We start from the raw sequence: 24,430 nt of genomic DNA, 5'->3' as shown, positions 1-24,430 counted from the left end.
CACTCCGAGAGAGGTGGAGGAATCACCCGGGACGACCAGGTTGGTCACATGCAAGGCTGTGTTATCACTCCAGCCCTGGGAAAGCATACTTTATATAAATTTCATCATGCTTTCCTCCTACTAGAAAATATCTGATTCCTTAATTTTAGGGAATATTCAATGCACCACCTACTTTATTTATGTTGACATCTCTAACTTTTCAGAAGTGTCTGACACAATCATAGAAGTATTAGATCGAGGTTTAGAATCTGGATCTTAATCCAACCATTACCATGTGGTGAGTCACTTTTGGAGTGGAGTAAGAATACCTAGAGATATAAAGAGTAGCTTAGTACATGAACTATTTTGCGTAAATGAGGCAATGGGTCCAATCTCTGATTCCCTCCATCTCTACCCTTTAAAATCATCATTTAATGCATTTTGTACAGCCAAAATAACATATGGTATTACCAAATATGTTACTATTAAATAAATGTGTGATAAACTGTACAAAGATATAAGAAAGAGAGGTGTTATTAATTATCACTGTATCACTGTCATCCCGTTGTTCATTGATTTGCTCAAGCAGGTGCCAGTAATGTCTCCATTTGTCCCAGCCCTGAGATTTTAGCAGTCTTTTCTTACTCATCCTTCCCAACGGGGCTGTATTGGAGGCTTTTTCAGGGTCAGGGAAATGACTCTCGTTATTCTTACTGTTTTTGGCATATCGAGTACCCACAGGAAGCTTGCTAGGCTTTGCCAAGTGGAAGGGATACTCTCGGTAGCTTGTCAGGCTTTCTGAGAGGAACAGAGAATATATATTGCTGTTAATTATATATTTTATTTTTCAGATTTATTCCTAGTATATTTATTTTGCCAAAAGGGATTTATGATAGTAAAAAATATCTATAAATTTAGGGCCATAGTGCATAAGTTGCTTGCCTTCCATGCAGCCAACCTGATTTAAAGGAATCCTTGCAGCACCCCATATAGTTCCCTGAGTTCCGCCAGTAGTAATCTGTGAGTGCAGAGCCAGTGGTAAGCCCTGAGCACAGCCAGGTGTGGGACCCAAATGCAGTCACGGCCCTCCCGTTGTTCATCAATTTGCTCAAGCGGGCCCAGTAATGTCTCCTTCTTGAGACTTGTTGTTACTGTGTTTGGCATATCGAATACATCACAGGTAGCTTGCCAGGCTCTCTGAGAGGGGCGGAGGAATCAAACTTGGGTTGGCCATATTGGTTGCGTGCAAGGCAAATGTACTACCACTGTGCTGTCGCTCCTAAACAAACAAACAAAATATCCCAAATTCATAAATTATATTATGAATTATATTAAGGAAAGTCAGTAAAACTGAAAATTAGATCACCTAAAATAACAATGTCTTTATCTTTATTTTCAAGAAAAGATGTTCCCTTTAAAATAACCTCACTGAATAACAGTGAGGGCTCTCACAGCATTTCTGTATAAATAATGGTCATGTTAAGGAAACAAGAGGGGATTTCTGCTTTTAGTAAAACAGCTGTTTAGATAGATGTACTTTTATCATTGCATAGAAGAGCTTGACTTTCTGAATAAAATAGACTAAAGATCACTCTTTAGATGCATTGCACAAAAAGAACTGTGGAAAAATTGAATACTTTTTGCAGGCAAAAGCTTTGAGAAGGTGTTAATTTTATGAAGAAATTAATATAAATCAATACACCTCTTCCAGGATATCACATAGTTCCTATTGTCAATACCTGCAACTTCAAAACCTGCATAGATTAGGTATTAGACTAAGAACTTTGAATTAAAAAATTAAATCTGAAGTGCACAATTGGAAATATTCTGTAAAAGAGGAGGAAATTAAGAAAGAAAATCTGAAAAAGGAAACTCGCCTATTAGTTGACTATCAGCAGACCAGAAAAAATTTTTTTTCTTTTTTTTTTTTCTTTTTTTATTAGTGAAAAACCATGAGGTACAGTTATAGGCTTACAAATTTTGTGCTTGGGTTTCAGTTATACAATGATCAAGTGCCCATCCCTCCACCAGTGCCCGTCATCCATCCCTATGGGTCCCAGCATCTCCCCCCCCATCCCCCCCCCCCCGTCCCATCCTGCCTCTGTGGCAGGGTATTCCCCCTTGTTCTCTCTCTCTTCTTTTGGGTACTGTGTTTTGCAAGAGAGGCTTTGAGTGGCAATCATGTTTGGTCTATCGACTACTTTTAGCATGCTTCTCCCACCCTGAGAGGACCCTCACAACACCCTTCATTTGGTACTCTCTTCTCTATCTGAGCTTCCTTTTCACCTAGAGCCTGTGGCTGGCCTTTCATTCATGGAGCAAAATTCCTGGTACTAATCTCAGCCATTCCTGGGTGTTATTCTCCTTTTTGTTGCTTTATGTTCCCCAGATGAATGCAATCTTTCTGTGTCTATCCCGCTCTTTCTGACTCATTTCGCTTAACATGATACTTTCCATGTAGTACCACTTGTATGTAAATTTCATAACTTCATCTTTTCTAACAGCTACATAGTACTCCATTGTGTAAATGTACCAAAGTTTCTTTAACCAGTCATCTGTTCTTGGGCACTCAGGTTTTTTCCAGATTCTGGCTATTGTAAAGAGTGCTGCAATGAACAAACAATTGCAGATGTCACTTCGACTATACCTTTTTGCCTCTTTGGGATATATTCCCAGGAGTGCTATAGCTGGGTCAAATGGCAGATCAAATTCTAATTTTTTGAGAGTCGTCCATACTGTTTTCCAAAAGGGTTGGACCAGCCGGCATTCCCACCAGCAGTGAAGGAGGGTCCCTTTCTCGCCACATCCGCGCCAGCACCGGTTGCTTTTGTTCTTGTGGATGTGGGCCAGTCTCTGTGGTGTGAAATGATATCTCATTGTGGTTTTGATCTGCATCTCTCTGATGATTAGTGATGTAGAGCATTTTCTCATGTGCCTTTTTGCCATTCGAATTTCTTCTTTGCGAAAGTTTCTGTTCATTTCCTCACCCCATTTTTTGATGGGGTTGGGTGATTTCTTCTTGTGGAGTTTAACCAGTACCTTGTATATCCTTGATATCAACCCCTTGTCGGATGTGTACTTGGTGAATATCCTTTCCCATTCTGTAGATTGTCTTTGTATTTTGGTCACTGTTTCTTTTGAGGTGCAGAAGCTTCTTAGTTTAAGATAGTCCCATTTGTCTATCTCTGTTTTCACTTGCTCAGCCAGTGGCGTGACATCTTTGAAGATACCATTAGCTTCAATATCGTGGAGAGTTTTGCCGACTTTGTCTTCAATAAACATTATGGATTCTGGTCTGATGTTGAGGTCTTAAATCCATTTTGATCTTACTTTTGTGCATGGTGTTAGGCAGAGATCTGAGCCCACTTTTTTGCATGTAGCCGTCCAATTTTGCCAGCACAGTTTGTTGAAGAGGCTTTCCCTGCTCCATTTCACTTTTCTTGCCCCCTTATCAAAAATTAGATGATTATATGTTTGGGAGGAAATGTCAGTATATTCAACTCTGTTCCATTGAGACCAGAAAAATTTTTACCTGAGAATTAATAATTCAAACCATTATTCAATCAGATATAGGTCCAGGGTTTAAGCTAGCTTTTGATTTCTGAATCTAAACTAAAAATACTTTTAAATTCACCTCAGATTTAATATTACATAATTAAAAGACACATGTTTAAATCGTACATAGTGTAATTCCCATAAATGCAAATCTCAGAGTATTACTACAGATAAATTCCTGATTATTATGATTAAGAGATTTAAAAAGTACAGAAAAATACAAGGAAAAGTTCCATGTCAATAGCTCAACAGATATATCAGAATAGAAGCCTCAAAAATATGTTGTAGAGATAAATTCAATTAGAATATAAATTATATACATTTAAATTATTTCAAGAAATATAGATGAAATGAGAATTCATGTAAAAAACAGACTAAAATTAATTAAATTCATTTAAAATTTATCAAGTAAATCTCTTGAATAAAAAATTATAACAGACAATCAATTGATCTGAAGGGCATTAAAAAATCAATTTAAGTACCAGAGTTTAAAAAAATACTATTGATATGAGTCACAGCATTATTTAATACCAACAAAGAGATAATTAATCCATTATAAGACAGAATCAAAAGATGTTTTGGTTTTGTACTGTTTGTGCTGTTGACAGATGTTAATCACTCTATTAAAAAATTCCCAAGTCACAGAAGTTGAAATCGAGAGATAGCTCACTGACCTGAAGCAAATATTTCACAGGCAGGAGGCATAGGACTAATCTCCAGTACCATCTGATATCCTCAAAATTCCACTAGGAATCCTCTGCCACTCTCAGAATAGCAAAAAATGCTGGGCACTGTGAGGATTATATTTAAAGAAAATAGTATCTTCTATAGAGTCATTCACGGTCACCGTCCTCCCATTGCTCATCGATTTGCTCGAGCAGGCCCAGTAACGTCTCCATTGAAGACTTTGTTGTTACTGTGTTTGGCATATTGAATATGTCACAGGTAGCTTGCCGTGTGGGCGAGATACTCTCGGTAGCTTGCCGTGCTCTCCGAGAGGGGCGGAGGAATCAAACTCGGGTCGGCCATGCTGGCTGCATGCAAGGCAAACACCCAACTGATGTGCTATCGCTCCAACCCACCTACAGCACCCATAGAGTCATTTTAATAATCTTAAAATATAAAGTCTATGTGGTTATTTTTATTTTTAGATATCATTATTATATCCCAGTATAGTAATTCTACTGAAACAATAAATGTATATTTTATATGACAGCTGTTATGTGAAAGTCTACTTAAAGTAAGTTTCTGAATGTGCTAGGCAGGACTTTTTGGTTATGTGAAATTCAACACAGATGATTTTATTAATTCTTGTAATAGAAGACTATTTGCTTTCATGGGCCTGCATTGAACCCACTGAGCCATGTACCATTGTTAGGAATATCATTTTTTTTCTTGCCTTTGTATTTTTCTGGGTGGAGATTCACCTGAAGACACTACCTTGGTTCTAATTTGACTATCAGCATCTCTAGCTTTAAGGTATTTAGGGAAACTCTCCACAGCACTAGTGCTTAATCCTGTTTCTTTGCTCAAGAATCACTCTTGGTGGAGATTGGAGACTGTATTATACAGTACCATGTCTAGAACCGAGGTTAGATGTGTGCAGGTATTTCTTTCTACCCATTGTACTAGTGTTACAGTTCTAGCATCTATAGCTTTAAGTACTGCCATCCAAAGTATATAGAAAGTAAAAGGGTCTACCTGGAGTCACATGTTATGACTTGGTTCATCTGAATATCACTGAACCAATCAATATGGTCCGATCTGCATCATAGACTATTCATTTTATAGGAATGACTCAGAAAGATAAACAGCATTTTCATCATCTGAGTGGCAGAAAAAAATGACTTGAAAGAAAACTTGAGATGGTAGTATAAAAAAAAAGGAGAATAAGTTTGAGTATTTAAATATAAGAAATGATAAATTTATGCAAACCTTTCTCATTCATGATATATGAGTTGAGTTTATTTTATTTATTTATTTTTAAAATTTAATTTCATTGAATCACCGTGAGATACAGTTGCAAGCTTTCATGTTTGAGTTACAATCATACAATGTTCAAACACCCATCCCTCCACCAGTGTATATTCCCCACCACCAATCTCCCCAGTATGTCCCTTCTTTCCCACCTTCCCTCTGCTTCCATGGTAGACAATTTCCCACATACTCTCTCTCTACTTTTGGGCATTATGGTTTGCAACACAAATACCGAGAGGCCATCACTTTTGGTCTTTTATCTACTTCCAGCACATATCTTCCATCCTGACTGATCAAGTTGAGTTTATTTTCAAAATGATTTTTAAAGACAAACAAGATAAATTATACAATATAATTTTTCCTACAGAATACCATTTTGCTAATGGATCTGTGGCATGAGTACACAGTAGATATCATTTACTCTAAGTGACAAAACTTCCAATCCAATGCTACATATAACTGGGATTCAACACACAATATTTTCTGGGATTTGATAACTCAGCAGATTAACCAGATCATCCATAAAGTGTTCTCAAGGCTTGTGACTCTCATTACAATGAGATAATTTCAATTATTCCAGGTATTATGTCCTCACAGATTGCACTGAAACCAGAAATCACTTCTCATGGGATCTTATCAGATTCCATTAAGAAGAAGGGATGAGGACATTTTAGAATATTTTGCAGCAAATACCTTTTCATATCTCACTGCTTAGGAATAATACAAATGTCCACACTGAACCAATAAATAACACTAGTCTATGAATTAACCATGAATGAATTGAATCAAGTATAATCCATACCTTGGGGATAAAATATTTACTTCCTAGGGGCCGGGGCGATAGCACAGCCAGTAGGGCATTTGCTTGGCACACGGCCGAACCAGGTTCAATCTCCAGCATCCCATATGGTCCCCCAGCACCTCCAGGGGTAATTCCTGAGTGAAGAGGCAGGAGTAATCCCTAAATATCATTGGGTGAGATCCAAAAAGCAAAAAAAAAATTACTTCTCACTGAGCATGTTTCTTCCTTTTACTTGGAAATATCATCATACTGTGGAAAAACTGAGGAATATTTTTCAGAGAATAAATAGTGTGTGTGTGTTTGTGTGTGTGTGTGTGTGTCAAAAATGTCTTGGTGAATAAAATCGTTTTAAAGAAGGTTATTTTGGATGTTCCTGAACAAAATATTGAAACAAGCCATTTTAATTATAACATCATTTAAGTAATTTTGCAATTGGTATTACCTCTGTATATTTATGCCTTTTCATTAAGATTAGATACCAGAATATAATACAAATAATGACCCAATTTTGGACAATAGATAACCTCACACGTGCTCTCTGTCTACTGTCATTGTCACTGTCCTCCCGTTGCTCATCGATTTGCTCGAGCCGGCCCAGTAACGTCTCCATTGGAGACTTTGTTGTTACTGTGTTTGGCATATCGAATACATCACGGGTAGCTTGCCAGGCTCTGCCGTGCGGGTGAGATACTCTCGGTAGCTTGCTGGGCTGTCCGAGAGGGGTGGAGGAATCAAACACGGGTCAGCCATGTTGGCTGCGTGCAAGGCAAATGCCCTACTGCTGTGCTATCACTCTTTGTCTACATGTGATTTAAAAATAAGCTGCAGAAAAAATGTATAATTTCTTATTATAGAAGAAAATGGTGTTTAATTCTATTTTCCATTATACAAATTGAAAATAAGGAATAAGATAGGAGTGAAAAGAAGTACCTTGAGAATATAATGGTAAGGTATATGTCTTAAGGAAAGCTAGATTACATATATTTAAATATAAACTTTTGATCTGGTTTGCTTGTTTGCCTATTGTTGTGTGTGTTTGTATATACACTTTACCTGACAGTGTGCCTAGGGCTTATTCCTGGCTCTGTTCCCAAGAGCCACTCCTGCCATGGCACAGGGACCATGTGCCCTGACTGGAATCAAACTAGGGTGAGGTGTATGCAAAGCAAGTGCCTTACCTTCTATACTATTGACCTGACCCAATCTGGTTAATATTGATTTCAGTTTGTAAGATTGAATATTTTTTACTTTTTGGGTCACATCTAGCTATATTCAGGGGTTAAACCTGGCTCTGCACTGAGGTATCACTCCTGGCAGTGCTCGGGAGCCCAGTATGTATGCTGCGGATTGAACCCTGGTTGGCCACATGCAAGGCAAATGCCCAACCCATTGTACTATCATTTGGGCTCTCAAGATTGAAATTTTTAACTGAATAAATAGACTAATTTCATTATTTCTCTAACACATGGGCTGGAATGATAGCACAGCGGAAAGGGCAGTTGTCTTGCATGCAGCCGAACCGGTCGGCCCAAGTTCGATACTTCCGCCCCTCTCGGAGAACCTGATAAGCTCCCGAGACTATCTTGCCTACACGGCAAAGCCTGGCAAGCTACCCCTGACATATTCAGTATGCCAAACACAGTGACAACAAGTCAACAAGTCTTACAATGGAGACGTTATTGAGCCCGCTTGAGCAAATCGATGAGCATCGGGAGGACATTGCAGTGCAGTACAGTGCTCTAACACATAAATAGAAATGGACCCAGCTTGATTTTGAAATAGAGACCCTTAACAGTACGTGCATCAAGACATTTAAATGCCTAAGCATGGGTGAATGCTTCCTGAGTTAAAAAGTAAACATGTTTTATGTGTATTAAAAGATGTGACTTACAGTATGGTTTTAAGATTTTTCTAACACCATAAAAGTTGTATGAGAAACTAATGAAGAAAAATAGACATAGAGAAATATCTAGTGTTGAAATCCTTTGCAAACTGAAATTAGCACTTGAGACAGCTTCATTCCTTACACAAATTAAATTTGAAAGGTGCATTGACTTGTTTCCCACACATGTTTTTCTTTGCTAAAAAAACATGCTGTGCAACTAGAAGAAAAGGTTGCTTATTTGCAAAATTCTATAGTGCTTTTCTAATCTCAGAGATGTGCTTAAAAGCATATGAAGATACTTAAATCCAACAGCTATACATATTTTTTCCAGATTCACTGCAGCCAATAATCACAGGAAAAAGTTGTGGCTGACTTGTAACTGGGGACCCTGCTGTGGTCTCATTGCCTTCTCTGTTTATGCATATAACAGAGTAGAGAAACACTGTTTTCTGTGCAAATAATGCATAAATATCTTTGGGGGCCTAAAACAAATTGATGGCCACTGAAACTATGTACAATGCACATTCCTTCTGATTGAAACTTGCAGTGCATATGTTTCAATATATCCGATTTAGTTTAGTGATACAACCCACAGACGTTTATGTTGATTCCAGTTTAGTAATGATTGGCACATCAGTATCTCAGCTGCCAGAATCCATTTCATGGTGGGAAATGAAATGAAATGAAATAAAAAGCTATTAGCATATTTCCAAAGTAAAATTGCAAAGGCAGTGTTTGTGTTTTAAATAATAAAACTTACAAAATCCAGTTTAAATATTTAGTTAAATACTAAGTTAAACACTTAATAATGCTAACTGGAGATATGTTGTAGCTCATAGTATTGAATGACAAGTTTTAAAGAGGCATCTGAAAATATCTAAAATAATTTAGAGACAGGTCTTAATCGTTTTAATTTTTCATTGGTGCATACATTATGCATATTAAGGTTTAGTGCATACTACTATTTTAATAATAAATTTTTAAGACTCTGAAAATATATGCTTAGTTGCACTCTCATGACAAAAAGAAAGTGTCACTTGCACAAATTAGATTTCACTCAGGTCCTACATGAAACCTCTGAAATCAATATCCAGCAGGTATACTGTTTTCTTCCTGGGTAGCCCTCTGGGATTTCATTTCATTTCCTAAATATTTTAGGTGTTTACTGAAGTGAAAATAAAAAAGAGAAATATGAACCAAAATGAACATCAATTATAACATAAAACCACACCCAAAGTGTAATAAATGTTTTAATAAATAAACGATATTAGTAAAAGCTATATATATAGTCAACATAGAATTTAGAAGACTTTAGAAGAAGGACGTGATCACAGAGTTACAATAAAATACTTTTTTCTACTATAGTACATATAGGAAAATAGAAAATTACACATTCAAAAATATTATTTACATTGAATAATTAGATATTGACTCAGAAGTTAAGATATCTAATACTATTAGTATTGTCTCCAATCGCAACAAACAGTATCAGCTCTTTTAAAAGCAACTGTATCATAAAAACAATAATCCTCAAACTGCTTCTAAATGATTTAAGATTTCATTTTGATTTATTAAAATTATATTAAACTTTGGGCTGGAGCCATAGCACAGCGATAGGGCGTTTGCCTTGCAAGCGGCCAACATGGCCGAGCCGAGTTCAATTCCTCCGCCCCTCCCGGAGAGCCCAGCAAGCTACCGAGAGTATCTCTCCCCACGGCAGAACCTGGCAAGCTACCCGTGATGTATTCGATATGCCAAACACAGTAACAATTGTCACAATGGAGACATTACTGGGCCTTCTCGAGCAAATCAATGAACAACGGGAGGACAGTGACAGTGACAGTTATATTAAACTTTGACTTTTAATTCAACTTAAAAAACTCAAAGTTAGGTTTCTTATTAAAGTCATCCTAATGAAAAAGAAATTTATTACTCTGCTATTTTTAATCTCTCTCTTTTGTTCTTTCTATCTTGGGAAAAAATGAAAGACCTGTTGCTTATACTCCCATTTATTTCACAGTTTAGAACAATTGTTTCCTGGTTGTCATCTAACGCAAAATCAGGAGGTTTTCTGATCTGGCTTGTGGAAACACACACTATAGTTAGTCCTGAATGAGTACTGATAAATACATATAGGCATTAGCTCTCACAGTTTTTTCACATTCATAAACTACAATATGCTAGATCTGTCTGGTTTCACTCTGTGAGTTTCTAGAATTCTCTCTATCCAACTCTTCCTTACAGATTTTGTGTTTTCCAATCAGTAGCCTTATTGTGAGAACTCTCAAACCCCAGTCCATTTTTTCAGTGCAGGGAATCCACCTGGCTCCCCTAGATTCCCTCTCTGGCTTAGAAATTCTTTTAAGGTAGTAAGCTAAGGAAATAGTAAAGGTCATGCCATTTATTTCCTGTTTCTTTTTCTAGAATCACAGACCTTTGATGCATGGTATCTAGTACTGCAATGGATTGATAGAGATGTATCTATTTTGAAAGGAAAGATTGCAATTAGTAATAAAGAGAGAAAAAATCTAGCAGCAAGTAAACTCTCTTCCATTTTTACTGAGATAGCTGAATATTTTATTTTATTTTGCTTTTGTTTTGTTTTATTTTTTTATTTATTGTATCTGTGCAATTACAAAATTATTTGTGATTTATTTAAATTTTAGGCACAAAAGATTCCAATATCAGTCACTTTACCTGTGTCAACTGCCCTTCATGAATGTCCCCAATTTCATGCCCTCATCTCCCACACCCCCTAAACTGCCTATATGACAGACGCATTTCCCCTCCATGATTGGGCCACAGTCAGCAGTGTTGGGAAGTATGGGGGTCATATAGCATTATCAGGGAATCAGGGTTTCATAAATCCTTGGAATGTGCTCTACCATTTGAGCCATGTCCCTGTTGAAGAAATAGTTAGAAATTTTAAAGAGAGAATGAGGGATAAGGAAGATATTGATTAGTAGATTCATGAAATTATAAAACTGTAAAAAGCAGAAAGAGGGTTGGTTACTGTGAAACCCATCTGGGTTTTGTTAAGTGGTGCTGATCAAGTCCAAGTGTTGCTCTGAATTTCAGAAGGTGGGACAGATAAACTGGCCTTCAGATGTTACCATGAACAAATAGTGCATTATCTTCATAAACTTGTGTTGTATCAGGCAATCAGTTAAAGGAATTGAGGTCGTCTGAGTGGTAAAATTTTGAGTTGTTGGGGGGCAAGCTGTAGGATGTAGAGCCACACAAGTTGTTCTTGAGTCTCACTCCTGCCCTGTTCTTTGAGTTCACTTTCAATGTGCTTGAAAAAACACATGTGGTACTTAGATCCAAGGAGGATTGAATGCAAACCAGGCAAATGCCTTAATCCCTACATGCCAGTCCCATGTATATCTTCAGGTTTTACAGGTCAAGGTTGATATGTAACCAAGAAAGAATTTAATGGACTGAGTAGTTTGATCCAGGTCATAATTTTTCAGTTAAAATATTGTACATGTACAAATATTGAGCATGTACAGAGCCTAGTTGCTGTGTTTATACACTATTGATGTATGTTTTATATTTGCTTCACTTCACACTTTCCATCTTAATTTTTGATGTAATTCAAAGTAACTTGTATTAAATGCATACACTTTACCCTAAACACGTTATGATACATAATATTAACTAGTGTTCAATTGGTATATATTTACCTTATTAAAAATTATGAATTTAAATATTCATCTAATAAAATATATATAATATTAGCAGTTATTTCATGTAAAATATTATTAATATATTTTTGTTTTGTTTTTGTTCACATCCATAGGCATTTTGAGGCTATTCTTGGCTTAGTTCTTGTGAGATCATGAATTGTTAGGATTGAACTGATGCTTCTGACATACAAATCATGAATTTCAGCCCTTTGAGTTATATTCTGACCCTTTATTATACACTGTTGATTTACTAATATCATTTTCTTCATTGCTAACAGAGTAGGAAATGTTCATTTTAACCATGTTCTTTTTTATGTACTGCAGCAATAACCAAATAGTGGGTTCTAAAAATTAAATAAAGAGACATCAATGTATTAGTGTGAGTTTTTTTAAAGAATGAGGCATTTTTTTTAGACAGAATGTAGAAATATACAGAGAATTAAAAATTCCATTAGTTCCAAATTGAGTTCTATCTCTGATTCTGTATTATGATAACAAGTATATCAAAGCTTTAGAATTTTAATATAGATATTCTAGTTCAAGGCATTGAAAGAAAAGCAGAATCATAGGGTGATATTAGAGGGGTAATGGACAGCAAAGGGTGGGTGCTAACAAACCCCATTTTATGCTTTCCCATCAGAGGTCACAGAGAGTTAAGTGTTAAGCAGTTTGACCTTACTCATAAGATGTTTTGAAGCTGAATATTTTGAATCAAAACCACTTTTCTCCTCTTCTCAGACACCTTTTATAGAAACTCCAAAAAGTACACCACATTACTATAATAAGAGCCAGACATGGCTTGTCTAAATCTTTAGAGAAAAATCATGGAAGATTCTATCATCTTTGGCAACATACAGATTTTAAAAAAAAATTATGGAAGTAAACTATTAATTTAGGACATACTATTGGGAGCTGGTAGTTCCCATTTTAAAATATGTTAGATGAAGAGATATAAATGGCAATTCTATTCACTAGTAGAGCTTTTCCATAGAAAATTAAGAAGATGATAATTGCTAAGCAATGGTAATGGGTGAGGAGAAGCTTTCTTCTTCCTATACATATGTGGAGAAATGAAAGACTAAAGTTCACCCATTATATTTTATGAAGTAAACATACAATTTTATAGTTCCAGTAAAGTTAATGGAAATACTTGATCAGTTTCCCATCTATAAGGATAGTTGGAGGAAATTTCTTTTGTGATTCATTATACAAATCTGGGCAGTAACCCTTGTATTGGGCATTATAGTATGCAATACAGATATTAAAAGAGGTTATCATGTGTATTCCTTTAGCTACTTTCAGTAAGCAGTTCTCACCCAGAGTGATCATTTACAGCTATCATTGCCATATTGGTTAGTTCTCTATCATAACTGACTTAACCCCCTATCCCCACCCACCTGCACCTGAGGTAGGCTTCCAACCATGGGCCAATCCTCTTGGCTCATGTTCCTACTGTTGTAGGGTATTAGTCGCATACTATATATATATAAAGGCCCTCCCGTTGATCATCGATTTGCTCGAGTGGACCCAGTAACGTCTCCATTGGAGATTTTGTTGTTACTGTGTTTGGCATATCGAATACGTCACGGGGAGCTTGCCAGGCTCTGCGGTGCGGGCGAGATACTCTCGGTAGCTTGTCGGGCTCTCTGAGAGGGGCGGAGGAATCGAACTCTTTTCGGCCATGTTGGCTGCATGCAAGGCAAACGCCCTACCGCTGTGCTAACGCTCCAGCCTATATATATTTATATTTTATATATATATATTTTTATTAGTGAAACATCATGAGGTACAGTTGTAGATTTACAAATTTTTGTGCTTGGGTTTCGATTATACAATGATCAGATACCCATCCCTCCACCAGTGCCCATTTTCCACCACCATGGATAATATGCCCCCCACCCCCATCCCCCCATCACCCCCTGCCTCTGTGGCAGGGCAATCCCCTGTGTTCTCTCTCTCCTTTTGGGTGTTGTGGTCTGCAAAAGAGGCATTGAGTGGCAAACATGTTCAGTCCATAGTCTACTTTCGACATGCATCTCCCCTCCTGGGAGGATCCTCCAAACATCCTTTATTTGGTGCTCCCTTCTCTATCTGAGCTACCCTTTCCTCTAGAATTCCCTGCTGGCCACTAAGCTATGGAGTAATCCTGCTGGAGCTGATCTCAGCTATTCTTGGGTATTAATCTCATATTTTGTTACTTTATATCCCCCAGATGTATGCAATATTTCTATGTCTATCCCTCTCTTTCTGACTCATTTCGCTTAGCATGATACTTTCCATGTTGTACCACATGTATGTAAATTTCATGACTTCATCTTTTCTAAGAGCTACATAGTACTCCATTGTGTAGATGTACCAAAGTTTCTTTAACCAGTCATCTGTTCTTGGGCATTCAGGTTTCTTCCAGTTTCTGGCTATTGTAAAGAGTGCTGCAATGAACAAACAAGTGCAGATGTCACTTTGACTATACATTTTTGCCTCTCTGGGATATATTCCCAGGAGTGGTATTGCTGGGTCAAATGGGAGCTCAATTTCTAATTTTTTGAGAATCTTCCATACTGTTTTCCAGAAGGGCTGAACCAGTCGACATTCCCACCAACAGTGAAGGAGTGTCCCTTTCTCGCCACATCCATGCCAGCATCGGTTGCTTTTGTTCTTTTGAATGCGGGCCAGTCTCTGAGGTGTGAGATGATATCTCATTGTGGTTTTGATCTGCATCTCCCTGATGATTAATGATGTAGAGCATTTTCTCATGTGCTTTTTTGCCATTCGGATTTCTTCTTTGAGAAAGTTTCTGTTCATTTCATTGCCCCATTTTTGGATGGGGTTGGATGTTTTCTTCTTGTGGAGCTTAACCAGTATTTTGTATATCCTGGATATCAACCCCTTGTCAGATGTGTATTTGGTGAATATCCTTTCCCATTCTGTAGACTGTCTTTGTATTTTGGTCACTGTTTCTTTGGAGGTGCAGAAGCTTCTTAGTTTAAGAGAGTCCCATTTATCTATCTCTGTTTTCACTTGCTTGGCCAGTGGCGTGGCATCTGTGAAGATACCATTAACTTCAATGTCATGGAGGGTTTTGCCAACTTTGTCTTCAATGTACCTTATGGTTTCTGGTCTGATGTTGAGGTCTTTAATCCATTTTGATCTTACTTTTGTACATGGTGTTACGCAGAGTTCTGAGCCCATTTTTTTTGCATGTAGCCGTTCAGTGATGCCAGCACAATTTGTTAAAGAGGCTTTCCTTACTCCACTTCACATTACTTGCACCTTTATCAAAGATTAGATGGTCATATGATTGAGGGGAGATGTCAGTGTATTCAACCCTGTTCCATTGGTCTGCAGTTCTGCCTTTGTTGCAGTACCATGCTGTTTTAATTATTACTGCTTTGTAGTACAGTTTGAAGTTTGGGAGGTTGATTCCTCCCATTTTCTTTTTCCCAAGAATTGCTTTAGCTATTTGTGGGGACTTATTGTTCCATATAAATTTCAGGAGTGTTTGCTCCATTTCTTTGAAGAATGTCATGGGTATCCTTATAGGGATTGCATTGAATTTATACAATGCTTTCGGTAGTATTGCCATTTTGACAATGTTAAGTCTCGCGACCCATGAGCAGGGGATATCTTTCCATTTCCTCATGTCCTCTTTTATTTCCTGAAGTAGCGTTTTGTAGTTTTCTTTGTACAGGTCCTTTACTTCCTTAGTTAAGCTGATTCCTAGGTACTTGATTTTCTGGGGCACAATTGTGAACGGGATTGTTTTTTTCATGTTGCTTTCTTCTCTCTCACTGTTTGCGTATAGGAAAGCCATGGACTTTTGGGTATTGATTTTATAACCTGCAACTTTACTATACGAGTCTATTGTTTCTAGGAGTTTTTTGGTGGAAGTTATTGGGTTCTCTAAGTAGAGTATCATATCATCTGCGAATAGTGAGAGCTTGATTTCTTCCTTTCCTACCCGAATGCCCTTAATATCTTTTTCCTGCCTAATCGCTATTGCAAGTACTTCCAGTACTATATTGAACAGCAGTGGAGAGAGTGGGCATCCCTGCCTCGTCCCTGATCTTAGAGGGAAGGCTCTCAGTTTTTCCCCATTGAGGATGATGCTTGCTGTAGGCTTGTGGTAGATGGCTTTAATTATGTTGAGGAAGGTCCCCTCTATACCCATTTTGGCTAGGGTTTTCATCATAAAGGGGTGCTGGATCTTATCAAATGCTTTCTCTGCATCTATTGATATGATCATATGCTTTTTATCTTTTCTTTTGTTGATATGGTGGATTATGTTGATTGATTTCCGAATGTTAAACCATCCTTGCATCCCTGGGATGAATCCTACTTGGTCATGGTGTATGATCTTTTTGATGAGTAGTTGGATTCTATTTGCTAGTAGTTTGTTGAGGATCTTTGCATCTGTGTTCATCAGGGATATCGGCCTGTAATTCTCTTTCTTTGTGGTATCTCTGTCTGCTTTTGGTATCAGTGTGATATTTGCTTCGTAGAAACTGTTCGGAAGTGTTTTTGATATTTCAATTTCGTGGAAAAGCTTAAAGAGCATCGGGAGTAAGTCCTCTTTAAAGATTTGGAAGAATTCACTAGTGAATCCATCTGGACCAGGACTTTTGTGCTTGGGGAGACTTTTTATTACCATTTCAATTTCCTTGATGGTGATAGGTCTGTTCAGGTATTCCAGGTCTTCTTGGTTCAGCCTTGGGAGTCTGTAGGAGTCTAGGAATTTATCCATTTCCTCGAGGTTTTGATGTTCCGTGGCATAAAGCTTCTCAAAGTACTCCCTGAGGATCCTCTGAATTTCTGTGGTTTCTGTTGTAATGACCCCCTTTTCATTTCTGATTCGGTTTATTAGGGTTTTCTCTCTCCCTTTCTTTGTGAGTTTTGCTAGAGGCTTATCGATCTTGTTAATTTTCTCGAAGAACCAGCTTTTGGTTTCATTGATCTTTCGGGTTGTTTTTTGGGTTTCCATCTCATTAATCTCTGCTCTGAGTTTTATTATTTCCTTTCTCCTGTTCAGGTTGTGCTCCTTTTTTTGGTTCTTCTTCAAGCTCTTAAGCAGTGAGGTTAGGTTACTTATGTGTGCTCGTTCCTCCTTCCTGAGGAATGCTTGTAGAGCTATAAACTTTCCTCTTAACACAACTTTTGCTGTGTACCATAAGTTTTGGTAACTCGTGTTCTCATTTTCATTCGTTTCTAGGAATCTTTTGATTTCCTCTTTGATTTCCTGTCTAAGCCACTCGTTGTTCAATAGCGCACTGTTTAATTTCCAGGTGTTTGATTTAGTTTTCTGTTTTTGTGTGTGATTTACTTCTAATTTCAGCACATTATGTTCTGAGAAGATTGTTGATACAATCTCTATCTTCTTAATTTTATGGAGGCATGTTTTGTGGCTCAGCATGTGGTCTATCTTGGAGAATGTTCCATGTACGCTTGAGAAGAATGTGTATTCAGCTTTTTGTGGATGAAGTGTCCTGTATATATCTACTAAGTCCCTTTCTTCCATTGTTTCCCTCAGATGAAGTATGCCCTTGCTAAGCTTGAGTCTGGTTGATCTATCAAGAGGTGACAAAGCGGTGTTGAAGTCTCCCACTAGTATTGTGTTGCTATTGATGTCTTTTTCCAAATCTATGAGTCGTTGTTTTAAGTACTTTGCTGGTCTCTCATTAGGTGCATATACATTTATTATTGTAAGTTCTTCCTGTTGTACAGATCCTTTGATCAAAAAGAAATGGCCTTCACTGTCTCTTATGACCTTCTTCACTCTGAAATTGATGTGGACTGATATTAGGATGGCTACCCCAGCTTTCTTTTGGGAACTGTTTGCCTGTAGGATTGTTTTCCAGCCTTTGACTCTGAGTCTGTGTTTGCTTTGACTATTGAGATGTGTTTCTTGCAGGCAGCAGAATGTTGGGTTCAATTTTCTAATCCATCCTGCCACTCTATGTCTTTTAATTGGTGCATTTAGCCCATTGACATTGAGAGAGATTATTGTTATGGGATTTTATCCCATTGTTCTGTTGAAATTTGGTGTATTTGTGGCATCTTTCTTGCCTTAAAGTAGCCCATTTAGTTGTTCTTGTAACCATGGTTTTGGGTCTGTGAAGTTCCTGAGCTGTTGTTTGTCTGTGAAGCTGTGTGTTGTTCCATCTATAATGAATGAGAGTCTCGCTGGGTAAAGTATTTTGGGGGAGGCATTTATTTCATTGAGTTTTTTCACTATGTCCCACCAGTGTTTTTGGGCCATGAGGGTTTCATCAGAAAAATTAGCTGTGAATTTTAAGGATGCTCCTTTGTAAGAGATTTCTTTCTTCGATCTTGCTGCTTTCAGAATTTTGTCTCTGTCTAAGGTTTTGGTCATTTTGATCAGAATGTGTCTTGGGGTATTTTTATTTGGATTTCTTCTAGCTGGTACCCTTCAGGCCTCCTGAATGTGGTCACAAGTTTTCTTCAGCTCTGGAAACGTTGTAGCAATGATATCTTTGACAGTTTCTTCTTCATCAAGGTTTTCTTCCTGTACCTCTGGGATTCCAATAATTCTTATCATACCCCTCTTGGCTTCATCACGATCTTCTCTTGCCATCTGTTCCCGAATTGTGAGTCTCTTTTCCATTTTCTGCTCTTTTTCTGGAGAGTCTCTGCACTTCATCTTCGAGCTCACTGATTCTGTTCTCAGCAGCTGTTACTCTGCTGCTGAGGCCTTCCACTGAGTTTTTCAATTCGCCTACGAGATTTTTCATGTCTGACATTTCTGATTGCATTTTCCTCATTTCTGCCTTCAAATCCTCTTGTCTTCTATTGGCATTGCTTTCCATTGTTTCTTTTAGTTCCCTAAGCATCCTAAGTAGCTCCCTTCTGAATTCCTTGTCAGAGAGGTTGTCTAACACTACAGTACTGTTGGTGTTATCTGGGCTAGACTCTTCAATAAGAAAGTTTGGTGGGTTTTTGCGTTGCTTTACCATTGTGACAAGTGTGGTTTAGTCCTTCACGTTCACTGTTACTATTCTGCTTGATATGCAGTGTGAGTTAAGATAGGCTTATGAGTTATTGGCTATTGTGTTTCTAGTGGCTGAGCTAAACTAGAGAAGTTTCGATCTAAGAAGGTAGCTTATGGTTCCTATGGCATATGTAGTGGGAAAATATTTCCGGAAAGAGTCCCTGGCACTGGGCAAGGAGTTGGGAACGTCTCCTGGTTGGAATGAGGAGCCGTTTAGCTTTGTTGCCCAGAGCTGGGCCTCTGTGCCTGTCCCGCGCAGATCAGGGGAGAAAACCTATATTTTTTATGTCCCACAAATGAGTGCAGTTATTCTCTGTCTGTCCCTCTCCTTCTTATTTAACTCAGCAAGATACTATCCATGTCCATCCATTTCTTAGCAAATTTTATGACTTCATTTTTCCTAACAGCTGCATAATATTCTATTGTATAGACGTACCATTGTTTCTTTATCCAGTCATCAGTTTTCAGTACTAGTGTTTGTTTCCAGATTCTGGGTATTGAGAATAGTGCTGCAATGAACATAGATGTGCAGATACTATGTCTGCTGTGTGTTTTTGTGCCCCCATATATTCCTAGAAGTTGTATTGCTGAGTCACACTGAAATTCAATTTCTAAGTATTTGAGGAATGTCCATATTGTTTTTCAAACAGGCTAGACCAGTCAGCATTCCTATCAACAAGTAGAGTCTCTTTCTCCCAGCATCAGCACCAGCACTAGTTGATCTTCTTCTTTTTGATTTGTGCCATTCTGTGTGGTTTGAGATTATATCTCATCATTGTTTTGATTTGCATCTCCTTGATGATAAATCACATGGAGGTTTTTATTTTTTTGTGAGATTTTTTGCCATTTGTAATTCTTCTTTGAGAAATGTGAAGTTGAGCAAGGAAATCCTCTTCAACAAGTGGTAGTAGGAAAAGTGAACAGCTACATGCAAAAAAAAAAGAATAATAATAAAGAAGAACTCAGACCTCTATCTAATGCCAGGCACAAAACTCAGATCAAAATGGATTAAAGACTTCAATATCTGGCCTGAATTCATAGGTACATAGAGAAAAATGTAGGAAAAAACTTCATAACACCAAAGCTAAAGGTATCTTTTTTTTCTTTTTTGGGGTCACACCCAGCGATTCTTAGGGGTACTCCTGGCTCTGCACTCAGGAATTACTCCTAGTAATGCTCACGGGATAATAAGGGATGCTGGGAATTGAACCCGGGTCGGCCTCATACAAGGCAAAGGCCCTACCCACTGTGCTATTGCTTCAGCCCCAGTAAAGGCATCTTTAAAGATGACACATCACTGACTAAGTAACAGGAAATAAAAATAAATGGGGGGACTACATTAAACTTAGTAGATTCTGCACCTCAAAAGAAACAGAGCGCAATCTATAGAGACGGTTCACAGAATGGGAAAATTATTTACCCAGTACCCATCATACAAGGGGTTAATATGCAAGATATATAACACACTGATAGAACTTTACAAGAATAAACATCAAACCTCATCAAGATTTGGGGCGAACATATCAACTGAAAGATAATTTTAAAACTAGAAAAAGCAATCCTTTGTTTCCTAAAGATTCTCACAGTTGCGATCTTTCTCATGTACTTTTTTGTGACAAGGACAAAATCCAGAACTCTTATAAATACATAAATGAAAATTTGTCCAGGACCAGATAGATTCACTAGTGAATTATTTTTATTAAACAGGACCTACTACCAGTCATTTACAGGCTATTATAAGACACTGAAGAAACATAACCACTCTCAAACAGTTTCTATGAGGCAATTATCACCCTTAATCACAAAGCAGACAGAGAAACCATCAAAAAAGAAAACCACAGACCTATATCCATGATGAATACAGATGCAAACTTCCTCAACAAAATACTGGCAAAAAGAATCCAACAACTCATCAAAAGGATCATATACTATGACCAAGTAGGATTCATCCTGGGGATGCATACAAAAGTCAATCAACATAATACACCGTATGGAAAAGAGAAAAGATTAAAAAAAATACGCCCATATAAATAGGTGAAGAAAATGCATTTGACAAGGTCCAGCACCCATTCACAATAAAAACTCAACAAAATGGGAGTTCTTCTATAGTCAAAGTCAACTACCACATGCCCACAAGCATTATTCTCAATGGGAAAAAAATAGAGGCTTTCCTCCTAAGATTAAGCATAGGGCAAGGGTTTCCAGTATCAGCACTCCTATTCAGTATAATACTGGAAGTATTTGCCATAGCATTAGGGTAACATAAAGATATCTAGGGCATTCCGGTAGGCAGGAAAGAATTCAAGCTTTCACCCTTTGCAGATAACATGATTCTGTACTTAGAAGATCTTAAATAGAGAAGCTCCTAGAAACAGCAGACTTGTTTAGTAAAGTGGCAGGTTACAAAATCAACACCCCAAAGTCCAAGGACTTGCTATATAGGAATAATGAAAGAGAATTCTAAAAACAATCCCATTTAGAATCATGCCGCTGAAAATCAAGTACCTTGGAACCAGCTTATCAAAAGAGGTGAAGAACCTATAAAAAAATACTACAAAACACTGATTTAAGAAATAAAAGAGAACATAATGAAATGGAAATGCATATCCTGCTCATGGACAGGGAGAAAGGGAGGAATAACATTGTCAAAATGACAGTATTCTGAAAAACACTATACAGATTCGGTGTAATCCATACAAGAAAATCCATGATATTTTTCAAAGAAATAAACACTCCTGAAATTCATATGCAACAATAAACCCTGACAAATAGCTAAGGCAATCCTTGGGAAAAAGAAGATGGAAGCCATCACCTTCCCTAACTTCAATCAGTAGTACTAGGGGGTAGTATTTGAAACAACATGGTATTAGAGCAAAGACAGACCTGCAGATAAATGGAAGAGAGTTGAATATCTTGAGACTTATCTTCAAATATCTGATCACCTAATTTTTGATAAAGGAGCAAAAATATGAAGTGAAGGAAGTATAGCCTCTTAAATAAGTGGTTCTGGGAAAACCAGGCAGCTGAATAAAAAAAATGAAATCAGACCTATTTCTAAGACCAGGCACAAAAGTCAGATCCAAATGTATTAGAGGAGTTCAATATCAGACCTGATTACATAAAGCTTATAGAGAAAAATGTGGGCAAACCTTCCATGACACTGAAGCTAAAGGCATCTTCAAGTATGAAACACCACTGCCCAAGTAATTGATAGCAAACATAAACAAATAAGACTATCTTAAACTTCTCCTGCTTCTTCTTCTGCACCTCAAAAGAAATGGTGACCAAAACACAAATATAGCCCATGATTAGGAAAATCATTTTCCCAGTACCCATCAGAAAATGAATCACTATCCAAGAAACATACAGCACTGGTAGAAATTTACAAGAAAAAACATCCAATCCCATCAAAAAATGGGGAGAAGAAATGAACAGAAACTTCCTCAGAAAAGAAATACTAATGGTCAAAAGACAAATTAAAAATATTCTATATTGCTAATCATCAGGGAGATGCAAACAAAACAACAATGAAATATTATGTCACACCACAGAGATTGGCACATCAAAAAGAACAAGAACAACCAGTGCTTGCATGCATGCAGGGAGAAAGGGACTCTCCTTCATTGTTGGTGTTAAGGTCAACAGGTCCAGCCTTTTGGAATCAATATGGGTTTTCCTCAGAACACTGGAAATTAAGTTTCTTTATGACCCAGAATTACCACTTCTGGGTTTATATCCTGGGGGCCCAAACACACACAGCATAAATGCCATCTGTACTTCTTTATTTATCCCAACTCTATTCACAGTAGTCAGAATCTGGGGAAAACCTGCGTCTCTGAGAACAGATGACTGGATAAAGAAACAATGGTACATTTACATAATGAAATACAATACAGCTGTTAGGTAAAATGAAATCATGAAATTTGCCTGTAATTGGATGAATATGAAGAGTATCACGATGAGTGAACTGAGTCAGAAGGAGATAGACAGGCTAGGAATGATTGCACTCCTTTGTAAGATATAAAAATTATATTATGAAAATAATACTCCAGAGCAGTAGAAACAAGGACTAGGAGGATTGGTCCACATTCGGTACCTCCCTCAAGTGCTGGGGAAGAAGGAAAATGGGATAGAGAAGGAACCACTAGGACAAAGATACTTAGAAATGATCACTGTGTGCTGAAAATAGGTAAAGGAACAAACATGATAACCTCTCAGTATCGGTATTATAACACAAGAGGTGAAAGAAAGAGAGGTGGAGAGAGGGAGAGGAAGAGAAAGAGAGGAAGGGAGAGAGGAATGGAGGGAAAGAGAGAAAGAAAAAGAGAGAAAGAATGTGCCTGCCATAGAGACATACAGTGGCAGGGGTGGGGTGGTGGGGAAGGAAGGAAACTGGGTACATTGGTGGTGGAAATGTGCACTATGGAGGGATAGATTTTGGAACATTGTGTGACTGAAAGCTGACCATGACCAGTATTTTTCAGTGATTCAATAAAAAAAGATAAAATAAATAAATTAAAATAAAAATGCAAGCTTTATATCAGTGTACGGATTATCTAAAATACCATAGTTTTTATTATTATTGTCAAAATTTATAAATTCTATTTTTACTCGTCCTTTTTAGTTTAGCATATTTAGTCTATATTGTCAACAGGAGTTAAAGTATAATTTCTAAGAAAGATATTTTGCCCTTTTACTCTTTTCTAAGTGTGTATTTACTATATTCCAGTGACTGTGTAGAAATTAGAAATTAATTTTATGCTTTAATATGCTTATCAGATAATACTTGTATGGAAATTATTTTTTTAATTAATTTATTTTTTATTAGTGAAACACCATGAGGTACATTTGTAGACTTACTAACTTTCATGCTTGGGTTTCAGTTATGATCAAGTACCCATCTCTCCACCAGTGCCCATTCTCCACCACCAATGAACCCAGTAGCCCTCCTATCTTCCTACCCAATTCCCCCCACCCCACCCCACCTCTGTGGCAGGGTATTCCCTTTTGCTCTCTCTTTCTTTTAGGGTGTTGTGGTTTGCAATAGAGGTATTCAGTGGCCATCGTGTTTGATCTATAGTCTACTTTCAGCATCCTGAGGGAGTCCTGCAAACACCTTTTACTTAGTGTTCCCTTCTCTTTCTGAGCTGCCTTTTCCCCAAGCATGTGCTGCCGGAAGCAATAGCACATTGGGAAGGCATTTGCCTTGTGCATGGCCAGCCTAACTGAACCAGGTTCGATTCCTCCACCCCTCTCGGTCCCCAAAAAAATAAACTAAAAGAAAAGTTACAACTTCCCATTGAACAAACATTCTGATAGACGTATATTGAGAAAATGCACAAATATTTAAGTTTATGGAAATGCTAAGTTATTTGTAGGATAATGCAGCAGAGTAATATAGATAGATATGTGACAGTTTATATAATTTGAATAATCCTGTGAATTTGAAACCTGAATGACAAGGTCTAAATTCTAACAACAGTGGGCGGGAGGAGAAAGGATTCATTCTAGGCAGAGGGGACACTAGGTAATGCAAGCTA

General features: G+C 37.6%; 1 protein-coding gene across 1 annotated transcript in view; it reads left to right on the top strand.

Annotated features, from left to right (window-relative positions):
* Nucleotides 1-24,430, top strand: part of AGMO (alkylglycerol monooxygenase) — a 322,553-nt gene that overhangs the window by 155,077 nt on the left and 143,046 nt on the right. The gene's annotated exons all lie outside the window — the stretch shown is intronic.

The sequence above is a fragment of the Sorex fumeus genome, unplaced genomic scaffold (assembly GCF_029834395.1).
Source record: "Sorex fumeus unplaced genomic scaffold, SorFum_2.1 ptg000037l, whole genome shotgun sequence".
Lineage (NCBI taxonomy): Eukaryota > Metazoa > Chordata > Mammalia > Eulipotyphla > Soricidae > Sorex > Sorex fumeus.
The sequence above is the reverse complement of the archived record's forward strand: the minus strand, read 5'-3'. Positions and strand labels throughout refer to the sequence as shown.